Source organism: Schistocerca gregaria, chromosome 6 (genome assembly GCF_023897955.1).
Source record: "Schistocerca gregaria isolate iqSchGreg1 chromosome 6, iqSchGreg1.2, whole genome shotgun sequence".
NCBI lineage: Eukaryota > Metazoa > Arthropoda > Insecta > Orthoptera > Acrididae > Schistocerca > Schistocerca gregaria.
Genome location: NC_064925.1, coordinates 378,420,078 through 378,435,075, shown reverse-complemented (window position 1 = coordinate 378,435,075; position 14,998 = coordinate 378,420,078). Strand labels below are relative to the sequence as shown.

The 14,998-nt window shown below is 43.6% G+C and overlaps 1 protein-coding gene across 1 annotated transcript in view; it reads left to right on the top strand.

Annotated features, from left to right (window-relative positions):
- Positions 1-14,998, top strand: part of LOC126279098 (ATP-binding cassette sub-family G member 4-like) — a 359,996-nt gene that overhangs the window by 93,061 nt on the left and 251,937 nt on the right. The gene's annotated exons all lie outside the window — the stretch shown is intronic.

The following is a 14,998-nucleotide window of genomic DNA, read 5'->3' as shown; positions in this document are numbered from 1 at the left end:
CAGGACAATGCACGTCCGCATGTATCCCGTGCCACCCAACGTGCTCTAGAAGGTGTAAGTCAACTACCCTGGCCAGCAAGATCTCCGGATCTGTCCCCCATTGAGCATGTTTGGGACTGGATGAAGCGTTGTCTCACGCTGTCTGCACGTCCAGCACGAACGCTGGTCCAACTGAGGCGCCAGGTGGAAATGGCATGGCAAGCCGTTCCACAGGACTACATCCAGCATCTCTACGATCGTCTCCATGGGAGAATAGCAGCCTGCATTGCTGCGAAAGGTAGATATACACTGTACTAGTGCCGACATTGTGGATGCCCTGTTGCCTGTGTCTATGTGCCTGTGGTTCTGTCAGTGTGATCATGTGATGTATCTGACACCAGGAATGTGTCAATAAAGTTTCCCCTTCCTGGGACAATGAATTCACGGTGTTCTTATTTCAATTTCCAGGAGTGTAGTTCTAAGTTCTAGGGGGCTGATGACCTCAGAAGTTAAGTCCCATAGTGCTCAGAGCCATTTGAACCATTTTAACCTAAGGACAAACACACACACGCATGCCCGAGGGAGGACTCGAACCTCCACCGGGACCGAAATGACAATTAAAACCGAGGCTAAACTCATCTTAGAAACAACAGCATAAACGTATCATAAATATGCTTACAATGAAAAGGTTCTGTTATTTGAGAGCCCGCATCTCGTGATCGTGCGGTAGCGTTCTAGCTTCCCACGCCCGGGTTTCCGGGTTCGATTCCTGGCGGGGTCAGGGATTTTCTCTGCCTCGTGATGGCTGGGTGTTGTGTGATGTCCTTAGGTTAGTTAGGTTTAAGTAGTTCTGAGTTTTTGGAGTCTGATGACCATAGATGATAAGTCCCATAGTGCTCGGAGCCATTTGAACCATTTGAGTCATTGTTATTTGAGACAGCTTGCATTTTACGTGCAAAACAAAATATGACGTTGACACAGTTAAAACTGCAATGTGTTCTCTTTTATGTATAGTGAAGAATGCTTCTACACAGTGATGTACTGATCTCACAATAACATTGCGTCTTTTAATATTCACTGTCACAACACACAGGAGCTAAAATGCCTACATTGGTTACACCAGGCGTCAGGCAAAGGTTGAAAGCGATGAAACTAACATCGATATCGGGGGCAGAAAATAATTAAACGTATTTGGCAAATACACTGAAGAGCTAAAGAAACTGGTCCCCTACGAGCACGCGTAAATGCCGCAACACGGTGTGGCATGGACTCGGCTAATGCCTGAGGTTGCGCTGGAGGGAAATGATACCATGAATCCTGCAGGACTGTCCATAAACCCTTAAGAGTACGAGGGGGTGGAAATCACTTCTGAAGAGCACGTTGCAAGGCATACCAGATATGCTAAATAATATACATGTCCGGGAAGTTTGGTGGCCAACGGATGTGTTTAACTCAGAAGAGTGTTCTGAGGCCACTCTGTAGCAATTCTGGACGTGTGGGGTGTGGAGTTGTCCTGATGGAATTGCCCAAGTCTATTGGAATGCACAATGGGCACGAATGGATGCAGGTGATAAGACAGGATGCTTACGTACGTGTCACCTGTCAGAATCGTACCTAGACGTATCAGGGGCCCCATATCACTCGAACTACACCATTACAGGGCCTCCACCAGGTTGAGCAGTACCCTGCTGACATGCAGGGTCCATGGATTTATGAGGTTGTCTTCATACCTGTACACGTCCATTCGCTCGATACAATCTGAAACGAGACTCGTTCCACCTGGTGACATGTCTCCAGTCATCAACAGTCCAATGTCGGTGTTGACAGGCCTAGGCGAAGAGTAAAGCTTTGTGTCGTGCAGTCATCAAGCATGTACCACTGGGCCTTCGGCTTCGACATGTCGATGATGTTTCGTTAAATGGTTCGCACGCTGACACTTGTTGATGGCCCAGCATTAAAATCTGTTGTAGCAGTTTGCGGAAGGATTGTACTTTTGTCACGTTGAACGATTCTGTTCAGTCGTCGGTCGTCCAGTTCTTGCAGGATCTTTTTCCGACCGCAGCGAAGTCGGAGATTTGATGTTTTGCCGGATTCCTGATATTTACGATACACTCGTGAAATGGTCGTACGGGAAAGTCCCCACTTCATGGCTACCTCGGAGATATTGTGTCGATCGCTCGTGCGTCGACTGTAACACCACGTTCAGACTCACTTAAATCTTGATACCCTGCCACTGTAGCAGCAGTAACCGATCTAACAACTGCGTCAGACACTCCTTGTCTGATATAGGCGTTGCCGACCGCAGCGCCGTATTCTGCCTATCTACATATCTCTGTATTTAAATACGCATTCCTGTACTGGTTTCTTCGCCGCTCCAGTGTAAGAGTATAATATTACTAGCATATTTGCGGTGAACGGTGTCCTCCAAAACACTTGTGCGTGCGCCAGCACAGCATTCTGTCGTGAAAGCCGCTACATATAGCCGCCTATCCTGTTTAACAGAGCAGGCAAGCCTCCGACTTCCACCTTCCGGATGAGGCGTGGGCATTCAACGTCTTGTCGTCTACTGGTGGTTTCCCCGCCCTTCAACTGCTTCCCACAGATTCTCACAATAGCAGCACGCGAATGGCTGACCAGTTTCCCCGTTTCTGAGATGTTCGGCGCCGGGCCGCTACAGCGTGACCTTTGTAATGTCGCTTATGTCAGTGGATTTCCTCATTTGAGGCCCTGTAGTAGGTGGGTTTGAAGGTGAGGGGATTTGATTAGATTGGTGCTAACTGCTGAAGATGTCATGTAAGTGAAAAAAGTGGAAACGAGCGAATGGCATCGTTGGCCGGGAGGCCCCATTCGGGGAAGTTCGGCCGCTACGTGCAAGTCTTATTTCATTCGACGCCATTGGGCGATTTGCACGCCGGTGATGAGGATGAAATGATGATGAAGACAACACAATACCCAGTCCACGAGCGGAGAAAATCTCCAACCCGGCCGGGAATCGAACCCTTGTCCACTTGCATGGGAGGCAAGTATGTTAAGACCCAGCTAAGCAGGCTGAACCTACAGGAGAAATTAATTTGCACGCAACGAATATGATTGGTTAATTTATCCCTTGCACAAGCAATGCGGATTTTCCTACGTGTAGGAGAGGTTCGTGTCCTGTAATTTTGCTGATAGTGAATCTATTTGGCAAGGAATGAAGTATCCCTTCCCTACCTCCGTTACTGAACACAACAACAAGATAAACTGGTCATTAGAAAACAAGGATCAGAATTTTGTTACGTAGTTTAGAAAAGAATACATCGTTGGACTATCAGAGCCATGTTCAGTATTTTCACGTCAGCGCCTAGCTGTGAGTAAAGGGTGCCCTGAACTTGAAGGTAATAATAGATGGGAGCTCACACACAGACCGTGTATAGGTGCGGAACATTGCCCAACTGGAGCTAGTTAGGAATTACTATAGGGAAGGCGTTACACTCGTGGTAAATGATTTAGAATACCGCAAGGCACATTAATGATGGCCGGCTCACCTCATGGACACCACTCATATACCGACGCGCCCTCGGTGGAAACGGGCACTGGACGGTCACGTAACTCAACTAAGGACTGCGGAAGACTGACCCAAAATGAGCGACGACAATGGGATTCTGGTGGTTTCATACACCTAGCGTTTGAAATTTTCCTTTGAACATGTCCCTCATGCCCTGGTTCCAGGACCAACACGTCAGGTTGTGTGAAAGTAATGTTCTCGATTCTTTTCTAGTCCAAGCCAACGGCGAGCAACATCTACAACTGGCGAAAAGTGGCCAAATGGTGTTGAACGCGTTGGAGGAGCATTGTGCTGGGGAACCCCCTCATCGGGCTGTCGGGACTGTAGGGTATTCCTCTGTCTAACAGTCAAACTTGGTGTAATTTCTACCGACCTGAAGCTTTTGACACCACGTTGCGGTTCACTCAAATAAATGTTCTATTAATGTCGTATCTCATGCAGTGATAGTAGAAGTGGGGATAGTTTAGTAGGGTGACTAGGTGCTCTGGCCATTAACAAGCAATCTATTTAATTCGCCGATTAATTTTGATATTTAAGCTACAACTTTTAGAAAAGAGGACGGCAGCTCCTCTTTCGTACCCGTTTCAGAAAAGAAGTGCTGCAGCCAGTATCATCGCTAGAACAACTTCCAATTAGTTTCTGCCTCGCTTGTATACTTATATCGGCAGTGTCACCAGGCGGCAGACAGTCTTGGGGTGGGCAAAGGTCATAATGTTTTGGCTCGTCAGAAACTGTGGAGAACAGTGATCCAGGGTACGAAGAAAAACAGCGGAGGAAAAAATACGGTACTAATCTGGCTATAGCAGATGCTGAAGTGACCACTATTCATCTCTTGACATGCTAGGGACCTTGTCAGCAAGCTGCTGCAGGTGCATCGAAGCTGGACTGCTGGAATTGCTGCAGTCTCATCCTAAATGTTCTGCAGCAGTTCTTGAAGACTATTAGAGTTGTTGCGATACACCATAGACTTGAGGGCTCCCCACGCAAAGTAATCGCACACTGACAGATCAGATGACCTGGGTGCCCAGCTAGATCCCCGACCAGACTGATCTATGCTACCAGTTCTGTCAGGCATGAAGATCGTGTAAATGTGCCCCAAAGTTCGGCCGGCTGGCCAACTGTAGGTCTTTTCCTCCTCCATTAATGCTGCCACAAATGGTTTCAAAATGAATCCACCTGTCAGGGCCATTTTTATGGCCCCACAACGTGTTTAGAAATCCCTACAAAATAAGTAACAATATACTGGCACAACTGTAACACCCACAACGCGACCATGTTCGCGACATGACTGGTGTAACAAAGCAACGACAAATGAGCAGAAAGAGGAAGAGGAGGAGGAGGAGGAGGACGAGGGAGGCCAGAATTTAGCCACTGGAAATGCAGGTAATCAGCACGTACAGAGTGTTCAGTAACGTTAGGGTTAAAATCACACAGTTGATGTTGTTGTGGTCTTCAGTCCTGAGACTGGTTTGATGCAGCTCTCCATGCTACTCTATCCTGTGCAAACATCTTCATCTTCCAGTACCTAATGCAACCTACATCCTTCTGAATCTGTTTAATGTATTCATCTCTTGGTCTCCCTCTATGATTTTTACCCTCCACGCTGCCCTCCAATACTAAATTGGTGTTCCCTTGATGCCTCAGAACATGTCCTACCAACCGATCCCTTCTTCTGGTCAAGTTGTGCCACAAACTTCTCTTCTCCCCAATCCTATTCAGTACTTCCTCATTAGTTATGTGATCTACCCATCTAATCTTCAGCATTCTTCTGTAGCACCAAATTTCGAATGCTTCTATTCCCTTCTTATCTAAACTGTTTATCGTCCATGATTCACTTCCATACACCGCTACACTCCATATACAAATACTTTCAGAAACGATTTCCTGACACTTAAATCTATACTCGATGTTAACAACTTTCTCTTCTTCAGAAACGCTTTCCTTTCCATTGCCAGTCTACAATTTATATCCTCTCTACTTCGACCATCATCAGTTATTTTGCTCCCCAAATAGCAAAACTCATTTACTACTTTAAGTGTCTCATTTCCTAATCTAATTCCCTCAGCATCACCCGACTTAATTCGACTACATTCCATTATCTTCGTTTTGCTTTTGTTGATGTTCATCTTATTTCCTCCTTTCAAGACACGGTCCACTCCGTCCAGCTGCTCTTCCAGGTCCTTTGCTGTCTCTGACAGAATTACAATGTCATCGGCGAACCTCAAAGTTTTTATTTTTCTCCGTGGATTTTAATTCCTACCCCGAATTTTTCTTTTGTTTCCTTTACTGCTTGCTCAACATACAGACTGAATAACATCGGGGATAGGCTATACCCTCTCTCACTCCCCTCCCAACCACTGCTTCCCTTTCATGTCCCTCGACTCTTGTAACTGACATCTGCTTTCTGTACAATTTGTAAATGGCCTTTCGCTCCCTGTATTTTACCTCTGCCACCTTCAGAATTTTAAAGAGGGTATTCCAGCCAACAGTCCTGTAGTCTCCGAAATACTCCATGTCTTCAATGTGAGAATATTAGCATCAGGAAAAGCTTCAAGGCCACCATAATCTGCCTGATTGCCCCACACAACAGCAAGTGTGAGCCACGTACTACATCCAAACAATGCCTGTACATCACAGGTAAAGTTCAGATGCAGTCCACGAAACACATTCGGGCCTCCAATTAACTGCCATTTGTTTTGAGTACTAGGAAGAAGAAGAAACTGAACGCTGATGAGTACTTGTTTATATGGGCCAAAGTTGGTAATGGCAATTGTAAAATAAAGATTAACGGCGATTGTATGATATATTATAGACAATAAAGATCCTTATCTCCTTTCCTTAATTCCTTTCAGTTTATCCAGGTCCCATCTCCTTAAATTCCCACGCAGTTGATAAAGGGTTCAAAACTGAGTAATGTGATGTATGGAACTGAAGATCGGAAATGAGTATTTCGTTTTTTGTTGACGTACACAACGCCAGCTTATTACGACCACTTAGGCTCCTCGCAGCAGTTGAAACTTCCGTCAGTCTCAGTGCACGCTTTCATCCTCTGACAAGGCTGCAACCTGTGATGAAAATCATTTGGTCTCATTGGTAGTTCACGTTTATCATGGTAGTGGTTTTTAACTGCTGCCCAACTACTACTCCCCACGCAGTATTTTTCGAAGTCCGCATTTCACAGCTGCATGCAGATGGATCTCCCGAACTCCTTCTGCGTGGACAATTGTCTAACGCACGGATTCCCAAACCTTTTCAGCTGGCGGACCACTTCTTCAGTCGAAAATCCATGCCGGACCCCTAGTCAGTCAGAAGCACAGTAACTTTAAATTTCAGAGCGAAACCAATGGGAATTGAAAGCTTCTTAATGCAAGTGCCATGTTCCGAATGACCCTCCCCCCTCCCAATAGTCTTTGGTTTAGAGATGAATGAAAACAACTTGAAATTAACGATCCAATTTGATTCGCACTGTATCCAGACACTTACTAGTGGATTTACTCCCTTTGTTTCACACACTATAGCCTGATTAAAATTACTTGGTAATTGAAATTTCTCACGATGGAGCTGTCTTCCTCCAAGAGCAATCAACGTCACGTCCAAACTGTTCGCTGTTGACAGGCTCCCACTTATGGTCTGTTCACTTGCACTATTTGGCTACTGTTGTGTAAAGAGCATGCATATTTCGTAACAGTCGTGTGTGTGTGTGTGTGTGTGTGTGTGTGTGTGTGTGTGTGTGTGTGTGTAAGAGAGAGAGAGAGAGAGAGAGAGAGAGAGAGAGAGAGAGATTTTTCATGAAATCCGAAGAAAAATGTTCAAATGTATGTAAAGTCTTCCTTTGGTCGTCCTCCCTCCTCATTAATTCCAACTGGAAACTTCCCTTGTTGTGAAGGCGATGGAGAAACTGCACCCTCCTTCAATGATACTGACTCCAGCCACCGATCCATGTTAGAAGTAATAAACTGGTCAAAAATCGACTTGTGAAATAGGCAGTGCACTGACAAAGCAAGTTTAACATTTAATGATGCCTGGGGCGGCAAACGTGCCGGCGAGTGCTGTGATTGGCCGACAAAGTTCGCTCCGCGCATGCGTAAAAGGTTTCAGCGCATCTAGCGCCTCTAGCGCCGTAAGCCGGCGGACAAACGGCCCCCGTATTGTTGCGAAACAGTCGATCAGAGAAGCCGCATTCTCCGGCACTAAACTGTGTATGCGTTCTCACTAAGGAACCGCAAAGGCTGTTTGGGGATGCGACCTGAAGCAAAATACACATATTTTTCACACGAAAAAAAGAAATAGTGATGAATTTGATTTTGATATTTTTCCTCAATAATTTTACTCATTATTTTACACGATTTGGTGAAAGGTGGCGGCGGACCCCCTAGAAAGAGCCGGCGGACCTCTATGGGGTCCGCGGACCACACGTTGGGAAGCCCTGGTCTCACGAGAACCTGGCCAACTCTCCCTGTGACCTGAGCGACGCAGTTTGTCGTCAAGTGTCTGTCCAAGGCGATATATTTCTTGCGATTAGAATGCCACCTGTTCCTCTGCGAAGTCGTCCGGCACTTCGGGCACTGCGCCCACCTGCATCGAATGCGCGCCTTCAGGTGGCTGTTGCGAGTGTGACTCCGAGGCTCCCACTTGGGCAGTCGGTTGCGCACTGTAAGTGCACTATGCTCAAACGTGCACGGCCTCTCAATGGGGCGCCACCAGCGTCGGAACGGCACTGAGTGGTTTTTTTTTACAACGCGTGCAGTGTACCAACGCGTGAGCCCAGAATAGAGACTATGCACAACGGAAACTCGGCCTCAATCAGTGCCCCAGAATTTAATGCTCATGCGCGAAGCCTGCCATACTACAACCGAGCAAACAACTGTGGTTGACGCCAAAGATCAACGGATACGTTTTGTTTATTTCGTTAATTGTGCATTGTAGCTGCTGGGCTTACCTACACGGTATCAGTTGTTTGGTGTACTGTTGAAGTTAGAAATATATAATGAACAGAAATTAGAGAAAAGACCAAACAGAAAGGTAAAGTGTTGTTCCCACAAAGCGACTGATACCAATACATCAGAAAAAGGAGTTTTTCTATTTTCTTGCTGTAAACAATGAAAGCTAATTAAACTGTAAAAAATACTTTTCCCCTAAAAAAATTAAAAACGAATTGTTTCTCATTTGCGCGTTTGCTTCACTACCATATATAATACCTCTCTTTCGATTCTGAGGAAACTAATTAGAGCACAAAATTAATTTATTTCGTGTCTTATAGTTTTATATCACAACTCGATGATGAAGCGTCCATTTTTTTGATGTTGATCATAATTACTGCATACTTAATTTCCTAATACTCTGTAGCACAAAATTTGAATAGTTTGCAGTGAAAAATGTGGTTACTGGCTGCTTTATGTTTGGTTCGTTTTAGATGATAAGTTGCTGGGTACTTAATGTACCTAACAATCGAAATTGTTTTTAAAGTCGGAAGGAAAGCCACAACTCACTTCAGCACGCAGAACATAGAAGTTAAAAATGGTTCAAATGGCTCTGAGCAGTATGGGATTTAACATCTGAGGTCATCAGTCCCCTATAACTTAGACCTACTTAAACCTAACTAACCTAAGGACATCACACACGTCCATGCCAGAGCCAGGATTCGAACCTGCGACCGCAGCGGTCGCGCGGTTCCAGATTGAAGCGCCTAAAACCACTCAGCCACTCGAGCCGGCCATAAAGTTATAGCAATTTATTTTAGCGAGCTGCCTGGCGACGCCACATACAAGTAACCTACAGTTCAGGCGCGAAAATTTCGTAGATGCACGTTTCTCAAATTAGTGAACACAGTTTATTGTTGTACTTACTACCGAAAGAAAATGATGAAGAAGACATTCCACACCAACAGTTACATAATGTAAAAGCTGAAACACATCTCATTGTTAGGACAAAGCTTTGCGACACTTATCAATCATCATTTATTTAACGAATATGGTTCTTATTACATAATGTCTTAGAGTGAACTTTTTACGTTCAGGCACAATTTAAAAGATTTGCATAAATTAAATTTTAATGCAGTCTGCTGTCTTTTATTTTAAAGTAATACCAGTGTTAATTCTAAATAAATTCGCTGAATGCAAATATCTTGGAATCAGTTGGGTCTATTAGTGACACATGAAAATTTGTGTTGGACCAGCAAACGAAGCCAGATTCCCGCTTATTGCGAGCCGTAACCTTAACCAATTCGGATATCCGTGCACGCCAATTTATTCCGAATTAATTTCGGACGGCTGTCAATCGTCAGTAACGGCTGTTCATCTGGCCATGAAAGTAGACGCGTTACTTTAAGGCTGAAAATTTGAGTGAAAATTCCAGCATTAACACAAACACTGACACTCCCGCAGAGTTTTCCATACACCTATTTCTTTAGGAAGTGAAATTGATTTATCAGTTTACAGTTCCAGAAAAAAAAAATTGAGAAATCAAATTGCTGCAAGGAAAAATCCGATTTTTACAAAACAGAGTAGCTTCATTGTAATCTGAGCTAAAACAATGGAAGTGTATAGCACATGTGAACATATAATCAATTTAAAAATTTATGTGAAAAACTTTTAACGAAAGTCTTATCACAACTTTTTCATTTGTGTTTCCTTTCCTAAAAGTATCCGTTTAGTCGGTTATATTACTTCCGTTTCGTAAGAATTTCCATTTCTATCTGTAGCAGTAAGCAGCTTTCGTTTCGCGTTTACTCGTTTTCAATACGGCGTCGAGCGCAACGCTTGACTTCATGCAAATCCAAGGAGCCGCACTCAGCTCTCTTTTCTGTTTAAGAGTTCTGTGCTGTGGCTCAACCGTGTGGTTCGTTTAAGACCTCTTAAGTCGAGAAATGTTGGAACACGTGAGGCAATACTGACCCTACAATTTATCTTAGAAGAAAGATTAAGGAAAGGCAAACCTATGTTTCTAACATTTGTAGACTTAGAGAAAGCTTTTGACAATGTTGATTGGTATACTCTCTTTCAAATTCTGAAGGTGGCAGGGGTAAAATACAGAGAGCGAAAGGCTATTTACAATTTGTACAGAAACCAGATGGCAGTTATAAGAGTCAAGGGGTATGAAAGGGAAGCAGTGGTTGGGAAGGGAGTGAGACAGGGTTGTAGCCTATCCCCGATGTTATTCAATCTGTATATTGAGCAAGCAATAAAGGAAACAAAAGAAAAGTTCGGAGTAGATATTAAAATCAATGGAGAAGAAATAAAAACATTGAGGTTCGCCGATGACATTGTAATTCTGTCAGAGACAGCAAAGGACTTGGAAGAGCAGCTGAACGGAATGGACAGTGTCTTGAAAGGAGGGTATATGATGAACATCAACATAAGCAAAACGAGGATAATGGAATGTAGTCGAATTAAGTGGGGTGACGCTGAGGGAATTAGATTAGGAAATGACACACTTAAAGTCGCTAACGGCTCACTTCGACGAGTTCTGTGACCTGTTCTGCCAATCGCTGTTCCATATTATCCTCGTCTCTGAAACTTGGTTGAAACCAAACCTTTCTTCCGACACTATCCGAATCACTGGTTACTCTCTCCTAAGCGCTGATCGCGAAACACGACGCGGAGGTGGTGTGGGTGCCTATGTTCGCTCTGATCTGACACCTACTGTACTATGCACATCGGATGCAAAGGGCGAAGGAGAAGCAGAGTTCTTGTTTTTCGAAATAAATACATCAAATCAGAAACTGCTAATTGGAGTAATCTATAAACCTCCAAACGTCGGTGCCATGTCCTCCTTTCAGTCTGCCCTGTCCTCACTCGTGACACAGTATGAACACATAATCATTATGGGCGATACAAACATCGACTTACAGTTAAAATCTCCCTCTGCCGAAAAACTAAGGCGACTGTTCCATTCCAATGATATGAGTTTAACACCGCTGGACCCAACTCATCACACGCCACACAGCCACACACTCATAGATATAATAGCAACAAAGCGCCAATCAGACATCCGCTCCGGGACTCTCTGCTCATGACGTGATATTCTTAAATTACTCAATGCATACTACCAAAGAAAAATCTCACCTGGTAACCTACAGAAACTTAAAAAATGTTAACCATGACGCTCTTCAAAAGGATTGCTCAGACATCCCTTGGCATGAGATAAGCAATGAACCGACTTTAGACGGAAAAATTCGGCAATTATGTCGCAAAATTATTGCACTGTATGATAAACATGCTCCTCAACGCACTGTCAAGGTAAAGAGAGCTCCCGCTCCGTGGCTCACCACTGCATTACGCCAGTCAATGGATAAACGAGATACTGCACATAGGGCCTTCAAGCGTAACCCAACTCCCGAGGCGTACGAAGCTTATAGGAAACTCCGAAACACAACCAAGCAAAGCGTGAGGAATGCCAAAATCAGACATGCCCGCTCTGTTGTATGTGGCATATCAAAACCTGCTGCACTGTGGAAAAAGCTGCGCAGTTTTGGTATAGGGAAGCGAAGATCCGACGCTGTTTATCAAGCGTCTGCAGAAGAATTAAACGATTTCTTCACTACAGCTGTAAACTGCCACGCAGCGACAAATTACCAGCCCCAAGATAACAATCTCTCGAGAGACAAGTTTTTCCTAAAACATGTCACTACCGGCACAATACACAAGGCAATTATGAGAATCTCTTCCGAGGAAGTAGGAAATGATGGAGTGAGCATAGGCATGATTAAGAACGTCGTAGACACTATTATTCCAGTTATCACAGACATCTTCAACCTGTCTCTTGTCAGTAGTACATATCCTACTGAGTGGAAGCAAAGTTTAATTCAACCTATACCCAAGACTGACAACCCTAAGTCGCCAGGTGACTACAGGCCGATCAGCATACTACCTGCAATATCTAAAGCCCTAGAATACATCGTCCATGAACAGCTGACGGATTACCTCAAAGCTCATAACATCCATGACGAATATCAGTCAGGCTTTCGAAAGCCCCATAGTACAGCAACTGCATTAATCAAAGTAACTGATGACATTAAACATGCTATGGACAGACGTGAAGCTACTATCCTAACACTGCTTGACTTTAGCAAGGCTTTTGACACAGTTGACTTCGATATATTACTAATTAAAATGAAACAGCTGAATTTCTCAAACAGCGCAATACACTGGTTCGACAGCTACCTCAAAAACAGAAGTCAACAAGTCATTTGTGGGTCGGAAAAGTCATCATGGAAAAACGTGCGCTCTGGAGTTCCCCAAGGCTCCGTCCTTGGTCCACTACTCTTCTCACTGGACATTAATAATATATTTTTTCAATGATTCACTCCTGCAACTACCATCTCTATGCCGACGACATCCAACTGTACATAAGCGAAAGCCCCAAAAACATTGCTGACGCAGTAGCGAGTATGAACGCAGATCTTTGCTCTGTTTCTCGATGGGCACAGAACCTAGGTCTGAAACTAAACCCCAAGAAATCCCAGGTCATACTTATATCTCATCCAGAGTTAATCAGCCGGTACTTTCGCGAAACAGTCCCTCAAATACTCCTCAATGGTACCCAACTACCATACCAAAAAACAGTAAAAGACCTTGGAATAATCTTGGATGAACACCTAAACTGGGAAGAACAAACAGTCACAGCTTGCCGGAAATCGCTCTCCTCCCTACATTCAATTCAAAAATTTAGAAAAATATTCCCAACCCATGTTAAACAAAAATTAGTCCAAACACTAGTCTTGCCTAATATTTACTACTGTGATGTAGTTCAACACGGCACAAATAGTGAAAATTCTAGATGCCTCGAGCTAGTGATGAATGCTTGCGTTAGATACGTGTGCAATATTCGGTTGTATGATCATATCAGTCCTTCATACTCCCAGCTAGGTTGGATACGCCCACATAAGGCACGCGATCTCCACACGATGTGCTTACTTCATCGATTTCTTAGCCACTGGTGCCCCCAATACTTATCTTCTCACATTAAACACCTATCATCATTCCACAATCGCAATACCAGATCGGATACGTCTAGCATCTTGGCTGTACCTTTACATAACACAAAATCTTTCTCCGTGTCATTCTCCATCTCAGCCATACGACTATGGAACGCGCTCCCCTGTGATCTGCGTCTTATCCGGAACTACTCAACATTCAAGAGGGAACTAAAAACTTATATATTAGGGACGGTATAGCCACCATTGTTGTGCCCCTCTCACCTCTTTCTATCTCCTCTCCATCACAGCTTCCAATTTTCCCTTTCCATTTCTCTTCCTCTAACCTATCTACCTCTTATATATCTCTTTTACCTCATTCTATCGTCTTATGTCTCTGCTCGATGAGAATAACTCACAAGCTGCAAGAACACAACGAGAAAATTCCCAACTAACAATAGGACTGACATTCACAAAAGAAAAGTATGTTTACTTTCATATACATAGTCATTACTATTATTATTACTATTATTATCACTATTATTCTTGATTGTTATAATTATTTTTTATTGTTATAGTAATCATTGTACTACTGTTATAATCTCTATTTTTCTTCTTTAACATCAATACTGCATAATACATTATATGTCCTTAATGTTCTGTAGAAACTGTAACTCGTTCAATCTGAGTATGCCTGGTTAGGTGTAAGAGAGGGCCTGAAGGCCCTAATCTTGCCAGGTATAATAAATGCATAAATAAATACATAAAATAAAGTAGTAAAGGAGTTTTGCTATTTGGGGAGCAAAATAACTGATGATGGTCGAAGTAGAGAGGGTATAAAATGTAGACTGACAATGGCAAGGAAAGCGTTTCTGAAGAAGAGAAATTTGTTAGCATCGAGTATAGATTTAAGTGTCAGGAAGTCGTTTCTCAAAGTATTTGCATAGAGTGTAGCCATGTATGGAAGTGAAACATGGAAGATAAATAGCTTAGACAAGAAGAGAATTGAAGCTTTCGAAATGTGGTGTTACAGAAGAATGCTGAAGATTAGATGGGTAGATCACATAACTATTGAGGAGGTATTGAATAGAATTGGGGAGAAGAGGAGTTTGTGGCACAACTTGACAAGAAGAAAGGACCGGTTGGTAGGATATGTTCTGAGAGATCAAGGGATCACAAATTTAGCATTGGAGGGCAGCGTGGAGGGTAAAAATCGTAGAGGGAGACCAAGAGATGAATACACTAAACAGATTCAGAAGGATGTAGGTTGCAGTAGGTACTGGGAGATGAAGAAGCTTGCACAGGATAGAGTAGCATGGAGAGCTGCATCAAACCAGTCTCAGGACTGAAGACCACAACAACAATAACAAGTCCGAACACTGGTTTCCTATCTCAAAATGGTGTGAGGCACTCCGCCGACTGTATCATTTTATTTACTTACTCATTTTTCACTCCGAAGGTGTGTGAGACGCTAAAGTGCAACCACTTTTTACGCCGAATGTGTATTTTTTTAAGGGGCAGTAATTTTTCGCTGGGCATGTAGGACATGCCGTTTTCCGTCA